The 17,172-nt window shown below is 38.9% G+C and overlaps 1 non-coding gene across 1 annotated transcript; it reads right to left on the bottom strand.

Annotated features, from left to right (window-relative positions):
• Positions 1-3,353: 3,353 nt before the first annotated feature.
• On the bottom strand, positions 3,354-3,549 carry LOC137295493 (U2 spliceosomal RNA). Its single transcript, XR_010957586.1, has one exon. It is a non-coding gene; the product is annotated as a U2 spliceosomal RNA (small nuclear RNA).
• Positions 3,550-17,172: the final 13,623 nt, after the last annotated feature.

Below are 17,172 nucleotides of genomic sequence, written 5' to 3'. Positions count from 1 at the left end.
GTATTTCAGGTGACTAAGGTGTCTTCCAAACGTTACTTCGTCTTTGTTAATTCAACCTCTGGTCCAACATTCAATTTCAAGATTTTAGATGATGACATTGTATTATCTTGGGTTTGTGGAAACATTACATTGAAAAACTAAGAGATACAGATGGAAGTATGTCACTCTTGGCATTGTTCAGACATGTAGCATGCGACCTCTCAGAAGGGGAGACAATTCAATGTGAAACAGCTGACAGTTTCTGATTTTCAAACTGGAAGAGTCTTCTTTGAAGTAAGAATGAAAGAGTGGTAAGAAACAAACCCTTTTTCAAATCCGCAAACGTGTCTACATTGGAATTCCTTTGTCGTAAATGTGTCACAAATTTAACTCCTGAGGGATATGTATCACATGGTATTTCAGGTGACTAAGGTGTCTTCCAAACGTTACTTCGTCTTTGTTAATTCAACCTCTGGTCCAACATTCAATTTCAAGATTTTAGATGATGACATTGTATTATCTTGGGTTTGTGGAAACATTACATTGAAAAACTAAGAGATACAGATGGAAGTATGTCACTCTTTTCATTGTTCAGACATGTAGCATGCGACCTCTCAGAAGGGGAGACAATTCAATGTGAAGCAGCTGACAGTTTCTGATCTTCAAACTGAAAGAGTCTTCTTCGAAATAAAAATGAACGAGTGGTAAGAAACAAACCCTTTTTCAAATCCGCAAACGTGTCTACATTGGAATTCCTTTGTCGTAAATGTGTCACAAATTTAACTCCTGAGGGATATGTATCACATGGTATTTCAGGTGACTAAGGTGTCTTCCAAACGTTTCTTTGTCTTTATTAATTCAACCTCTGGTCCAACATTCTATTTCAAGATTTTAGATGATGACCTGTATTATCTTGGGTTTGTGAAAACATTACATTGAAAAACTAAGAGATACAAATGGAACTATGTCACTCTTGGCATTGTGCAGACATGTAGCATTCGACCTGTCAGAAGGGGAGATAATTCAATGTGAATCAGCTGACAATTTCTGATTTTCAAACTGAAAGAGTCTTCTTCGAAATAAAAATGAAAGATTGGTAAGAAACAAACCCTTTTCCAAATCCGCAAACGTGTCTACATTGGAATTCCTTTGTCGTAAATTTGTCACAAATTTTACTCTGAGGTATACGTATCACATGGTATTTCAGCTGACTAAGGTGTATTCCAAACCTTACTTCGTCTTTATTAATTCAACCTCTGGTCCAACATTCAATTGCAAGACTTTAGATGATGACATTGTATTATCTTGGGTTTGTGGAAACATTACATTGAAAAGCTAAGAGATACAGATGGAAGTATGTCACTCTTGGCATTTTGCAGACATATAGCATTCGACCTCTCAGAAGGGGAGACAATTCAATGTGAAGCAGTTGACAGTTTCTGATTTTCAAACTGAGAGAGTCTTCTTCGAAATATAAATGAACGAGTGGTAAGAAAGAAACCCTTTTTCAAATCCGCAAACGTGTCTACACAGTCCTATTCCAATTGCTAGAAAAGTCCCTATCTTTTAGGATCTCTAAGCGGCAGTAGATGCGTTATTCAGTAATTGGTATGACACCTCCCTACCTCCAAAAATTCTTGTTGATGTGGAACTAGCTACAGGAGGTATCTGGTTACTAAAAACTAACTGGGTTCAGTCCACTGTTGAAACAGTGTCCACATGTTCATAAACAAACTGCTTGGGAATTGATCACATTGCCTAATGTGTGGTGACAAGCACTGGTGTTCAACATGGTCACGAAATGCAGTATGGGTGATAAGGCTGGGTATATCATATTACCTGATTTTCATGATATCTTTACATTTTTTTTTTCTTTTTGATAAGATATTAAATATCAGCGAAATTACAATTGCGGACAGCGCAATAGCTACCACTTCAGCTGATAAAAGAATGTATCACAAGAAAAGAAATGAAGTGGCAGCTCTAACAGTACTAGAGTAATGAAAAGGCAGAGTGACACTGATTGAAACGTCCGTACAATATCTATGGAAAAGTCACAGCACTGGTTCCAAGAAAGACTGTATTTCACCTGCATGAATCTCTAACTTGATTTCCTTCAGGTATTCACCTTCTGGTCCCATCATGTCCGACTGATTCTGATTCACCTTCCCTTCCAACAATCTGAACAAACACTTCCGAACAACAGTCCTCTGCTTCACATTATACTGGGAGACACAAGACTCTATCTCCTTATCACAGGTCATGACTTCAAATAAGTTCTTCTCCTTCTTCCATTCCAGCTTCACATGAAAAATGTATGTGTCCCAATCCTGCCTTTTACTCTTAATCCTCTCCCTGTTCTTCTTTGCCCAAGCAGTCACAAACAGTTCCGGCACCTTAATTAACTTCACACTGTCTGACACCTCCTTCTCTACACTCTTCACTTCCTCGACCAATGAAGCTGACTGTTCAGCCCAACTAAGAGGCGGTGTAGATGTGTCTTCCTTCATCCTGGATTTCTTATCTGCCACTGGAGTGCTCTCATGATCTTTCACAACAGCATCTGTCAACTTCCGCTTTTTGTCCTTAGAACTCTCCTCTGTATTCTCCTCTATATCTGAATGCACTGTTTCCATATCCGAGTCGTCAGTATCCTCAGAATCCTCAGAATCAATCTCCACAACATCCTTCACATCTTCCTGCTCAACCTCTACATTCCGTTTAGAAACAGAAACCTGATCAGTCTTAGGACACTTGGATCTAACATGTCCATGTGCGTGGCATTTCAAACAGACCAGCATCCTGCCTGGGGCAGTAATAAGCATGCTCTGCTTATCACCAAACTTGACAATATGAGGTATTCTCTCCTTCTCCTCCTCCAATAATTCCATGCGCACAATCCGAACTCCAGAATAGATGCAAACACCATCAATATCCTCAAACTCCCTCTTCACCTCTAACACTCTTCCATATCGAGAAAAATAGTGCTTTAAAAAAGCACTATTTACAGTGGCGTGCAACCAATGCACCCTCAAGGAAACCATGTACTTCCCATAGCTGTAAAAATAAATCTTCTCTTGCTCAACAGAAACACACTGTACATCCAAAAGCCGTTTTGCACTGTTAAGATCCTTCATTGTGATGTAAACATTCCCATACCGTTCTGTTTTCCACACAGCTTGACAATCACTCACGTTAAACTCCGGCACATTCTTCTTAAGGTAAGCAAGTAACTCCCTTGTAGAAGAAACCTTGACCGTCAAATAAATCCTCAGAGTTCGACCGACAACATCCTGGTCAATAAACTCCACTGGAATTGGCCCTTCATTAACTGCAGCGGTATAACTCATGATGGCAAAGTGAGGAGACCACTTAAGATCACACAACTACAACGTAGATGATGCCTCACGTAGATCTGTGAAATGAAGAGCAGTAGTCAAATATAATCACAATAACATCAAAAGGCCATGAAGATCCAGAGTCTCTGAACACTCCCTAAGGAGATGACCGGGCCAGGGTTTTTGGCTAAGATACTACACTTTGATCTTAGCCAAAAGGCCGAGAAGCGATCTTTACATTTTTTTTTTTTTTCTTTTTGATAAAATTTAATACATAAAAAATTTTACATGCGCGGACAGCGCGGTCGCTGCAGGGCAGCCTAAAATTATATCACAAAAAAGAGTTTTGCCCTGCAGCGCTAACAGAAAAAGAACTAAAGAAGAAAATGCCAAATCCGGCTACATGCACAATAACTATAGAAACTTTATACATCAAATAACGAAAACAAACCGAAGCAGGCGTAAATGAAGCAGGCGTAAAAGAATGTAGGGAACGTAAATGAAGCATGCATAATATATACATATATACACAAAATTATAAAGAATTATGCCATATACTGGCTACAAACCAAGAGTAAAATATTGATTAAGTTATTAATCACACACTATACACATATATACATAATCATTGGGACATTCATGCTATAAACTTTTTACACAACATGCACAAGATCAATATACATCTGTACAAGTAACAAAAACTCAGAAACTAAATTGCCATTCTGGCATCATGCAACGCATATCTACTTACATGCACAAACAATGTTTTAAAATATACACAGTTATAAGGAAAATATATTACATTTAGATGTATAATGTTAAATAATTAATTCTAATGAATGATCAGCATTGATTCTACAGAATATAAGTGAAGAAAGCCAATACTTAGAAAAGATAGATAATGGAAAGCGACAAAAGTCGACCTTGACACGTGTCCTAAGGAAACACAGAAAACGTAACATAATATCGTTCCCATTCAACTTTGTATGCTCAAATTTATTTGAATTCCGAATAAGCCAAATTGTATACTTTGCCAAAGTTAAAAGGTATATGCATAATGATTTTTGATAAGAATTTGGAATTTTAGGAACCAAATTAAACCGAATGACCTCGTTAGATCTTTTCAATAAACCAAAAGACAATTGATCTAACCACTGGAAAACGATATCCCACAAAACATCCACACACGAGCAATAGATGAAAAGATGGTCAGAAGTTTCTATTGCTATACGACAGAGTGGACAGTTAGGAGAGACAGACATTCCCCGAGTATAGAGAGTATACCCCAAGGGGAGAGAATCGTAGATGAGACGATAATTGACCGATTTCGAAAGTGGATCCACGAATGAATTATGTAAATTAAGCCAAACCTGCCCGAAAGGTATACGTGGATACAACGTTTCAACTTTATTTTCCACAACAGTTTGTAATAAACAAACATAGTACTGTTTTGATGTAAACCGAAACATATCTATCAGATAATTTGAATTGACAGCTTCAAACTGTCTTATAGCCAATAAACAAGTCTGATAGAACAGCGGCATTGTCTCAGAATGGGGAAATAATAGCGAAGCAAAGGCAGGACAATAGTGACGTAAAGACATTCCTAACCAATATTTTGCAAAAAATGTCCACTTAGCTGAAGAATTATGCAAAAGATTTTGAATGTGCTTTAAATAAAAAGAATATAATTTTGATTGGATGTGTACTACACCCAAACCCCCCTCCAAAATAGGTTTATAGCACACAGACCTCCGAATAGGCTCAGCAGTGGACTGCCAAATAAACCGAAAAGTCTCCCTCTGAAAAAGGTCGACATAATGTTTTGAAAATATTGTTACAGCCCCTCGATACCAAAATTTAGACAAAGCCATAACATTGCACACAGTAGATTTGCCAAAAATAGAGATTGAACGTCCCTTCGCTGAATTTAAAACAAAACGGAATTTAGATAGTATAGGGTGAAACTGATCATCAGCATTGACATTCTTGCCTGTTACAATTCCAACTATTTTTGACTGCTCAATCCAAGAAATACCGAAAGGGTGATCCGATCTTGAACGCCATTTACCAACAAAAATGCCATGAGTTTTTGCAAGATTCAATTTGGAGCCTGACGCTTTACCATAACAAGAATATGCTGCCAAAAGGTGACCAATTGAAGCGTCAGTTGTACAAAAACCAAGCCCATCATCAGCAAAGGCAGATATTTTTGCCGAATCATCAATGCCTGGTAAAGAAAGCCCTATGATTTTTGAATTTTTCCGTATATAGCCGAGTAAAGGTTCCAGTGCTAATACATACAGAGACGGGGACAAGCCACATCCCTGCCGGACAGACCTCGTTACAGGAAATGGCTTTGAAATGTGTTGGTTAATTATAAGCGCACTAGATATGTCCTGATATAAAATTTTAACCCATTTCTTAAAATTTGGACCAAAGCCAAAAGTGTCCAACACTTTAAACAAAAACTGATGAGAGACCCGATCAAAAGCCTTCTCTTGGTCTAAACTAATAAAAGCACAAGGTAGATCTTTTTGATCCACATAATCCAACACATTGCGAATTAAATGACAGTTATCTTGAATAGATCGGCCAGGAACAGCACAAGTTTGATCTAAATGCACGATACTACCTATAACATTGCCTAAACGTGTGCATAACAATTTCGAAATAATTTTGACATCAACATTTAATAAAGAGATGGGACGCCAGTTCCGAACATTATCAGCATTATTAATGTCTTTACACAAAAGAGAAATATAAGATGTTTTAGATGATTCAGGCAAGGAAGACTCCTGAAAAGACAACTGAATAACACGGAGAAGTACATCACCAAGAACATCAAAATTATATACATAAAATTCCTTAGTAAGCCCGTCCGGACCCGGAGACTTATTATTCTCCATAGCCTTAAGGGTCTTTAGAATTTCGTCACGAGTTATCTCCCCTTCCAGCGAAGCCGAATCATCCGAATGAAGCGCCGGTAAATCAGCAAGGAATTGATTGCAAATTTCATCATCAATGGGCTCATAACCAAACAATTCGCTATAGAAATCAACAAAAACGCCCATGATTTCACGAGAGGTAGATACTTTATTGCCAGACGAGTCCAAAATTGAAAAAATAGTTTTCTTTTTACCTCTCTGTGTCTCCTTGCGAAGAAAGTAACTGGAAGGCCTTTCACCATTTTCAAGGTCCTTAGCCTTAGAACGAACTAAACGACCTTTAAATTCCAATATTTCCAAATCATTAAGTTGTTTCTTTACAGCCGCAATTTGGTCACAAAAAAGTCCCGGACGTAGAGATTCAGCTTGACACAAGTTTCTATATTGCTTAATTAGATCATTATGAAGGGAAGCCCGTTGCGACTTACGTACCTGAGCAAATAATTTAGTGAAGGACCGAATTTCCAACTTAAAGGCATCCCACCAGTCTAAAGTAATGGAGCCTAATGGGGGAATATGATTTAAGCAGAACCCAGTAAATAAAGTTTTAAAAGAATGATCTAGTAACGAATTATTAAACTTAAAATATCCCGGACCAAAACTTATGCCAGCAAAATCCCTCAGCTTAAATGACACATAATCATGATCAGAAAAGGAACAAGGAGATATATCAACAGACTCAAGCGAACAGCGCAGTGCAGAAGAAATATAGAACCGGTCCAAACGAGATCCAACGCCGGCCGTATTGCGCCAGGAAACCGCCACAGAACCGGGAAACTTAGAGCGATACACGTCAAAAATAGAGAAATCAGAGACCCACTGCTTAATTATATGTGATCCTGCTTGCACTAAACCCCTACCACCAATTTTGTCTAACTGTAAATTAACTACACAATTAAAATCCCCGCCTAAAATAATACTTTTATTTGTGACTAAATATTTCGTAAGATTTCTAAAGAACTCTGTCCTATTAGCATCTACATTAGGTGCATACACATTAATAAATCTAACACTATGCCCATCAATAGCTAAATCCACAACAACTAATCTTCCTTCTATGTCAAAGTGAAAATATTCTACAACAAAATTAACTTTAGACGACACAATAAACCCCACCCCACGACTAAAATTGCTACCAAAACTCCAAAATGCCTTCCCCGGAAATTTTGATTCAAACGACTTAGCTAAATATAAATTATGAATGTGAGTCTCTTGAAGAAATAAAAAATCAATGCTATCATTAACAAAAGAATTAGATAATACATTTAACTTTGCAGGGTTATTTAAAAGACCGTTACAGTTAATGGAAACAAAATTGTACATAGTGAATATTAAGCTATTGGTGACAGAAGCGCACGTAATATATACGCATGCACAATACACACTGATAACCAGGCTTTTTTACAGTAACAAATTGAAACCGAATACAAACACAACCTCGAGGAAAAAACCATAACTTACAATCAAAATAATCCAATACCATAGCATAACACGATCTTACCCATAAATATCTCAAAAACTTCATAAACAAATAAATATCAACATTTACAAGTGATATGCAAATTAGCAGTGCCCAAATATTATAAACAGTAAATGATATAAAAGCTATTTTTACCCATAATGCATTGCGATATACTGACCACCAAAAAGATACGCTCCCTCCAATATGTACAATACAATATATACAGAGATAGATCAAATAACACTCCCCACAGAGGGAGAACCTGGCAAACAAAGTTAATATCAATGATCTAGATCGTGTTGTGGTAGACATAGCGTGGTCGTTAGCGAAATACACCTGCTTCATCAGAAATTAAGGGGGTTCATGTTTATCCCCAAGCACCCTCTCAGATCGGCGGGTCCCCGACGGGGAACGCGTAACTGCCACAGCAGCCGCATCTGCCACTCCTGCAGGGATGACAGACACTCTCTGTTTCTTCCCCGACGTGGCCCCGCGTGAAATGGACCTGTGACGGTGCTTGGGCTTACTAGTTTGCCAGTCCTGAGAACTGACATCAGCCAAAACAACATCAGTTTGTGAATCCATCGATTCCTGTACATCCAAACTGGATACAGACGCTACCGATGCATATGACCTAGCTTTCTCACTTTCATTCTCTTCCTGACACTCACTTTCTCTCATGCTTTCACTCTCAGATTCTTTCACCCGACTCTCCTCAACTTCACCCTCACCCATTTCCTCATCAACATCACTTTCTACAGTCACTTTGTTTATTACATCGGCAGTCGGCTTTGCCACACCCACATCACTGTTGGCATTAATATGCTCCTGTGTCTTGCTCTTATTGTAGTAATTTCTGGGACAGTCTGATCTTGTATGCCCCAAATTAAAACATTTTAGACAGACAGGCAGCCTACCTGGAGCAGTGATCAACATCGACATCCTGTCTCCTAGTCGAACGATGTAGGGAATGTTCTCAGTCTTTCCAGTTTCCAGCTGTATCTGTACAACTCTTACTCCGGTCTGCATTGGTACACCACCCACAATCACTGTTTCAGCTGTAACTGAAAGCACTTTCCCGTAACGGGAAAAGAATTCTCGTAAAAAAGCATCTGCCACAACATCATGAATCCAATGTACCCGGAGGTCCACAATCTCCTTTTCATATGGAGTGAAGTCTACTTTAATATCTCTGTATACAATGGAACCAGCTGTTACTAGGAGACGAGCCCTATTCTCATGTTTAAATGTCACATACCAAACACCCGATGTTTCCGTCTTCCAAATTGATAATACCTCCCTGGCTTGAATGGCAGGAGTTGAAACGGACTGAATAATATCCAAGATGTTTTCACGATCAAAATTTTTGATAACACTTTTCACACGTACCGTGTTAGCAGATTTCCTTTTGTCCATAAACCTGGAAGGAACAGCAGACAGCACAGTTGCAGCATTGAAGGCCATGGTGATGAATTTGAGGGGCGACCACTCAAGGTCTCAGGCACTAAGTGCCACCACCCACTCGTAGATCTGGGAGAAGAAAAGCGTCAGTAAAATCACGATGTCAATAAGCACAATCAAAGATAGTCACCCAATGGTCTGTAGATCCTCCTTGCTGCAGAAGCTCCTAGCACAGGCTACTTGATCGAAGCCAAAAGGCCGAGAAGCGATCTTTACATTTGGCCCAGGAGTATACATTGGAACTCCTTTGTCGAAAATGTGTCACAAATTTAACTCTGAGGGATATGTATCACATGGTATTTCAGCTGACTAAGGTGTCTTCCGAAGCTTACTTCATCTTTATTAATTCAACCTCTGTTCCAACATTCAGTTTCAAGACTTTAGATGATGACATTGTATTATCTTGGGTTTGTGGAAACATTGCATTGAAAAACTAAGAGATACAAATGGAACTATGTCACTCTTGGCATTGTGCAGACATGTAGCATTCGACCTCTCAGAAGGGGAGACAATTCAATGTGAAGCAGCTGACAGTTTCTGATTTTCAAACTGGAAGAGTCTTCTTTGAAATAAAAATGAAAGAGTGGTAAGAAACAAACCCTTTTTCAAATCCGCAAACGTGTCTACATTGGAATTCCTTTGTCGTAAATGTGTCACAAATTTAACTCCTGAGGGATATGTATCACATGGTATTTCAGCTGACTAAGGTGTCTTCCAAACGTTTCTTCGTCTTTATTAATTCAACCTCTGTTCCAACATTCAATTTCAAGATTTTAGATGATGACATTGTATTATCTTGGGTTTGTGAAAACATTACATTGAAAAACTAAGAGATACAGATGGAAGTATGTCACTCTTGGCATTTTGCAGACATATAGCATGCGACCTCTCAGAAGGGGAGACAATTCAATGTGAAACAGCTGACAGTTTCTGATTTTCAAACTGGTAGAGTCTTCTTCGAAATAAAAATGAAAGAGTGGTAAGAAACAAACCCTTTTTCAAATCCGCAAACGTGTCTACACTGGAATTCCTTTGTCGTAAATGTGTCACAAATTTAACTCCTGAGGGATATGTATCACATGGTATTTCAGCTGACTAAGGTGTCTTCCAAACTTTACTTCGTCTTTATTAATTCAACCTCTGGTCCAACATTCTATTTCAAGATTTTAGATGATGACTTGTATTATCTTGGGTTTGTGAAAACATTACATTGAAAAACTAAGAGATACAAATGGAAGTATGTCACTCTTGGCATTGTTCAGACATGTAGCATGCGACCTCTCAGAAGGGGAGACAAGTCAATGTGAAGCAGCTGACAGTTTCTGATTTTCAAACTGAGAGAGTCTTCTTCGAAATATAAATGAACGAGTGGTAAGAAAGAAACCCTTTTTCAAATCCGCAAACGTGTCTACATAGTCCTATTCCAATTGCTAGAAAAGTCCCTATCTTTTAGGATCTCTAAGCGGCAGTAGATGCGTTATTCAGTAATTGGTATGACACCTCCCTACCTCCAAAAATTCTTGTTGATGTGGAACTAGCTACAGGAGGTATCTGGTTACTAAAAACTAACTGGGTTCAGTCCACTGTTGAAACAGTGTCCACATGTTCATAAACAAACTGCTTGGGAATTGATCACATTGCCTAATGTGTGGTGACAAGCACTGGTGTTCAACATGGTCACGAAATGCAGTATGGGTGATAAGGCTGGGTATATCATATTACCTGATTTTCATGATATCTTTACATTTTTTTTTTCTTTTTGATAAGATATTTAATATCAGCGAAATTACAATTGCGGACAGCGCAATAGCTACCACTTCAGCTGATAAAAGAATGTATCACAAGAAAAGAAATGAAGTGGCAGCTCTAACAGTACTAGAGTAATGAAAAGGCAGAGTGACACTGATTGAAACGTCCGTACAATATCTATGGAAAAGTCACAGCACTGGTTCCAAGAAAGACTGTATTTCACCTGCATGAATCTCTAACTTGATTTCCTTCAGGTATTCACCTTCTGGTCCCATCATGTCCGACTGATTCTGATTCACCTTCCCTTCCAACAATCTGAACAAACACTTCCGAACAACAGTCCTCTGCTTCACATTATACTGGGAGACACAAGACTCTATCTCCTTATCACAGGTCATGACTTCAAATAAGTTCTTCTCCTTCTTCCATTCCAGCTTCACATGAAAAATGTATGTGTCCCAATCCTGCCTTTTACTCTTAATCCTCTCCCTGTTCTTCTTTGCCCAAGCAGTCACAAACAGTTCCGGCACCTTAATTAACTTCACACTGTCTGACACCTCCTTCTCTACACTCTTCACTTCCTCGACCAATGAAGCTGACTGTTCAGCCCAACTAAGAGGCGGTGTAGATGTGTCTTCCTTCATCCTGGATTTCTTATCTGCCACTGGAGTGCTCTCATGATCTTTCACAACAGCATCTGTCAACTTCCGCTTTTTGTCCTTAGAACTCTCCTCTGTATTCTCCTCTATATCTGAATGCACTGTTTCCATATCCGAGTCGTCAGTATCCTCAGAATCCTCAGAATCAATCTCCACAACATCCTTCACATCTTCCTGCTCAACCTCTACATTCCGTTTAGAAACAGAAACCTGATCAGTCTTAGGACACTTGGATCTAACATGTCCATGTGCGTGGCATTTCAAACAGACCAGCATCCTGCCTGGGGCAGTAATAAGCATGGTCCTCGACCAATGAAGCTGACTGTTCAGCCCAACTAAGAGGCGGTGTAGATGTGTCTTGTGTAGATCTAACCACTGGAAAACGATATCCCACAAAACATCCACACACGAGCAATAGATGAAAAGATGGTCAGAAGTTTCTATTGCTATACGACAGAGTGGACAGTTAGGAGAGACAGACATTCCCCGAGTATAGAGAGTATACCCCAAGGGGAGAGAATCGTAGATGAGACGATAATTGACCGATTTCGAAAATGGATCCACGAATGAATTATGTAAATTAAGCCAAACCTGCCCGAAAGGTATACGTGGATACAACGTTTCAACTTTATTTTCCACAACAGTTTGTAATAAACAAGCATAGTAGTATTTTGATGTAAACCGAAACATATCTATCAGATAATTTGAATTGACAGCTTCAAACTGTCTTATAGCCAATAAACAAGTCTGATAGAACAGCGACATTGTCTCAGAATGAGGAAATAATAGCGAAGCAAAAGTAGGACAATAGTGACGTAAAGACATTCCTAACCAATATTTTGCAAAAAATGTCCACTTAGCTGAAGAATTATGCAAAAGATTTTGAATGTGCTTTAAATAAAAAGAATATAATTTTGATTGGATGTGTACTACACCCAAACCCCCCTCCAAAATAGGTTTATAGCACACAGACCTCCGAATAGGCTCAGCAGTGGACTGCCAAATAAACCGAAAAGTCTCCCTCTGAAAAAGGTCGACATAATGTTTTGAAAATATTGTTACAGCCCCTCGATACCAAAATTTAGACAAAGCCATAACATTGCACACAGTAGATTTGCCAAAAATAGAGATTGAACGTCCCTTCGCTGAATTTAAAACAAAACGGAATTTAGATAGTATAGGGTGAAACTGATCATCAGCATTGACATTCTTGCCTGTTACAATTCCAACTATTTTTGACTGCTCAATCCAAGAAATACCGAAAGGGTGATCCGATCTTGAACGCCATTTACCAACAAAAATGCCATGAGTTTTTGCAAGATTCAATTTGGAGCCTGACGCTTTACCATAACAAGAATATGCTGCCAAAAGGTGACCAATTGAAGCGTCAGTTGTACAAAAACCAAGCCCATCATCAGCAAAGGCAGATATTTTTGCCGAATCATCAGTGCCTGGTAAAGAAAGCCCTATGATTTTTGAATTTTTCCGTATATAGCCGAGTAAAGGTTCCAGTGCTAATACATACAGAGACGGGGACAAGCCACATCCCTGCCGGACAGACCTCGTTACAGGAAATGGCTTTGAAATGTGTTGGTTAATTATAAGCGCACTAGATATGTCCTGATACAAAATTTTAACCCATTTCTTAAAATTTGGACCAAAGTCAAAAGTGTCCAACACTTTAAACAAAAACTGATGAGAGACCCGATCAAAAGCCTTCTCTTGGTCTAAACTAATAAAAGCACAAGGTAGATCTTTTTGATCCACATAATCCAACACATTGCGAATTAAATGACAGTTATCTTGAATAGATCGGCCAGGAACAGCACAAGTTTGATCTAAATGCACGATACTACCTATAACATTGCCTAAACGTGTGCATAACAATTTCGAAATAATTTTGACATCAACATTTAATAAAGAGATGGGACGCCAGTTCCGAACATTATCAGCATTATTAATGTCTTTACACAAAAGAGAAATATAAGATGTTTTAGATGATTCAGGCAAAGAAGACTCCTGAAAAGACAACTGAATAACACGGAGAAGTACATCACCAAGAACATCAAAATTATATACATAAAATTCCTTAGTAAGCCCGTCCGGACCCGGAGACTTATTATTCTCCATAGCCTTAAGGGTCTTTAGAATTTCGTCACGAGTTATCTCCCCTTCCAGCGAAGCCGAATCATCCGAATGAAGCGCCGGTAAATCAGCAAGGAATTGATTGCAAATTTCCTCATCAATGGGCTCATAACCAAACAGTTCACTATAGAAATCAACAAAAACGCCCATGATTTCACGAGAGGTAGATACTTTATTGCCAGACGAGTCCAAAATTGAAGAAATAGTTTTCTTTTTACCTCTCTGTGTCTCCTTGCGAAGAAAGTAACTGGAAGGCCTTTCACCATTTTCAAGGTCCTTAGCCTTAGAACGAACTAAACGACCTTTAAATTCCAATATTTCCAAATCATTAAGTTGTTTCTTTACAGCCGCAATTTGGTCACAAAAAAGTCCCGGACGTAGAGATTCAGCTTGACACAAGTTTCTATATTGCTTAATTAGATCATTATGAAGGGAAGCCCGTTGCGACTTACGTACCTGAGCAAATAATTTAGTGAAGGACCGAATTTCCAACTTAAAGGCATCCCACCAGTCTAAAGTAATGGAGCCTAATGGGGGAATATGATTTAAGCAGAACCCAGTAAATAAAGTTTTAAAAGAATGATCTAGTAACGAATTATTAAACTTAAAATATCCCGGACCAAAACTTATGCCAGCAAAATCCCTCAGCTTAAATGACACATAATCATGATCAGAAAAGGAACAAGGAGATATATCAACAGACTCAAGCGAACAGCGCAGTGCAGAAGAAATATAGAACCGGTCCAAACGAGATCCAACGCCGGCCGTATTGCGCCAGGAAACCGCCACAGAACCGGGAAACTTAGAGCGATACACGTCAAAAATAGAGAAATCAGAGACCCACTGCTTAATTATATGTGATCCTGCTTGCACTAAACCCCTACCACCAATTTTGTCTAACTGTAAATTAACTACACAATTAAAATCCCCGCCTAAAATAATACTTTTATTTGTGACTAAATATTTCGTAAGATTTCTAAAGAACTCTGTCCTATTAGCATCTACATTAGGTGCATACACATTAATAAATCTAACACTATGCCCATCAATAGCTAAATCCACAACAACTAATCTTCCTTCTATGTCAAAGTGAAAATATTCTACAACAAAATTAACTTTAGACGACACAATAAACCCCACCCCACGACTAAAATTGCTACCAAAACTCCAAAATGCCTTCCCCGGAAATTTTGATTCAAACGACTTAGCTAAATATAAATTATGAATGTGAGTCTCTTGAAGAAATAAAAAATCAATGCTATCATTAACAAAAGAATTAGATAATACATTTAACTTTGCAGGGTTATTTAAAAGACCGTTACAGTTAATGGAAACAAAATTGTACATAGTGAATATTAAGCTATTGGTAACAGAAGCGCACGTAATATATACGCATGCACAATACACACTGATAACCAGACTTTTTTACAGTAACAAATTGAAACAGAATACAAACACAACCTCGAGGAAAAAACCATAACTTACAACCAAAATAATTCAATACCATAGCATAACACGATTTTACCCATGAATATCTCAAAAACTTCATAAACAAATAAATATCAACATTTACAAGTGATATGCAAATTAGCAGTGCCCAAATATTATAAACAGTAAATGATATAAAAGCTATTTTTACCCATAATGCATTGCGATATACTGACCACCAAAAAGATACGCTCCCTCCAATATGTACAATACAATATATACAGAGATAGATCAAATAACACTCCCCACAGAGGGAGAACCTGGCAAACAAAGTTAATATCAATGATCTAGATCGTGTTGTGGTAGACATAGCGTGGTCGTTAGCGAAATACACCTGCTTCATCAGAAATTAAGGGGGTTCATGTTTATCCCCAAGCACCCTCTCAGATCGGCGGGTCCCCGACGGGGAACGCGTAACTGCCACAGCAGCCGCATCTGCCACTCCTGCAGGGATGACAGACACTCTCTGTTTCTTCCCCGACGTGGCCCCGCGTGAAATGGACCTGTGACGGTGCTTGGGCTTACTAGTTTGCCAGTCCTGAGAACTGACATCAGCCAAAACAACATCAGTTTGTGAATCCATCGATTCCTGTACATCCAAACTGGATACAGACGCTACCGATGCATATGACCTAGCTTTCTCACTTTCATTCTCTTCCTGACACTCACTTTCTCTCATGCTTTCACTCTCAGATTCTTTCACCCGACTCTCCTCAACTTCACCCTCACCCATTTCCTCATCAACATCACTTTCTACAGTCACTTTGTTTATTACATCGGCAGTCGGCTTTGCCACACCCACATCACTGTTGGCATTAATATGCTCCTGTGTCTTGCTCTTATTGTAGTAATTTCTGGGACAGTCTGATCTTGTATGCCCCAAATTAAAACATTTTAGACAGACAGGCAGCCTACCTGGAGCAGTGATCAACATCGACATCCTGTCTCCTAGTCGAACGATGTAGGGAATGTTCTCAGTCTTTCCAGTTTCCAGCTGTATCTGTACAACTCTTACTCCGGTCTGCATTGGTACACCACCCACAATCACTGTTTCAGCTGTAACTGAAAGCACTTTCCCGTAACGGGAAAAGAATTCTCGTAAAAAAGCATCTGCCACAACATCATGAATCCAATGTACCCGGAGGTCCACAATCTCCTTTTCATATGGAGTGAAGTCTACTTTAATATCTCTGTATACAATGGAACCAGCTGTTACTAGGAGACGAGCCCTATTCTCATGTTTAAATGTCACATACCAAACACCCGATGTTTCCGTCTTCCAAATTGATAATACCTCCCTGGCTTGAATGGCAGGAGTTGAAACGGACTGAATAATATCCAAGATGTTTTCACGATCAAAATTTTTGATAACACTTTTCACACGTACCGTGTTAGCAGATTTCCTTTTGTCCATAAACCTGGAAGGAACAGCAGACAGCACAGTTGCAGCATTGAAGGCCATGGTGATGAATTTGAGGGGCGACCACTCAAGGTCTCAGGCACTAAGTGCCACCACCCACTCGTAGATCTGGGAGAAGAAAAGCGTCAGTAAAATCACGATGTCAATAAGCACAATCAAAGATAGTCACCCAATGGTCTGTAGATCCTCCTTGCTGCAGAAGCTCCTAGCACAGGCTACTTGATCGAAGCCAAAAGGCCGAGAAGCGATCTTTACATTTGGCCCAGGAGTATACATTGGAACTCCTTTGTCGAAAATGTGTCACAAATTTAACTCTGAGGGATATGTATCACATGGTATTTCAGCTGACTAAGGTGTCTTCCGAAGCTTACTTCATCTTTATTAATTCAACCTCTGTTCCAACATTCAGTTTCAAGACTTTAGATGATGACATTGTATTATCTTGGGTTTGTGGAAACATTGCATTGAAAAACTAAGAGATACAAATGGAACTATGTCACTCTTGGCATTGTGCAGACATGTA

The sequence above is a fragment of the Haliotis asinina genome, chromosome 8 (assembly GCF_037392515.1).
Source record: "Haliotis asinina isolate JCU_RB_2024 chromosome 8, JCU_Hal_asi_v2, whole genome shotgun sequence".
Taxonomy (NCBI): domain Eukaryota; kingdom Metazoa; phylum Mollusca; class Gastropoda; order Lepetellida; family Haliotidae; genus Haliotis; species Haliotis asinina.
This window is presented reverse-complemented; position numbering and strand designations above follow the sequence as displayed.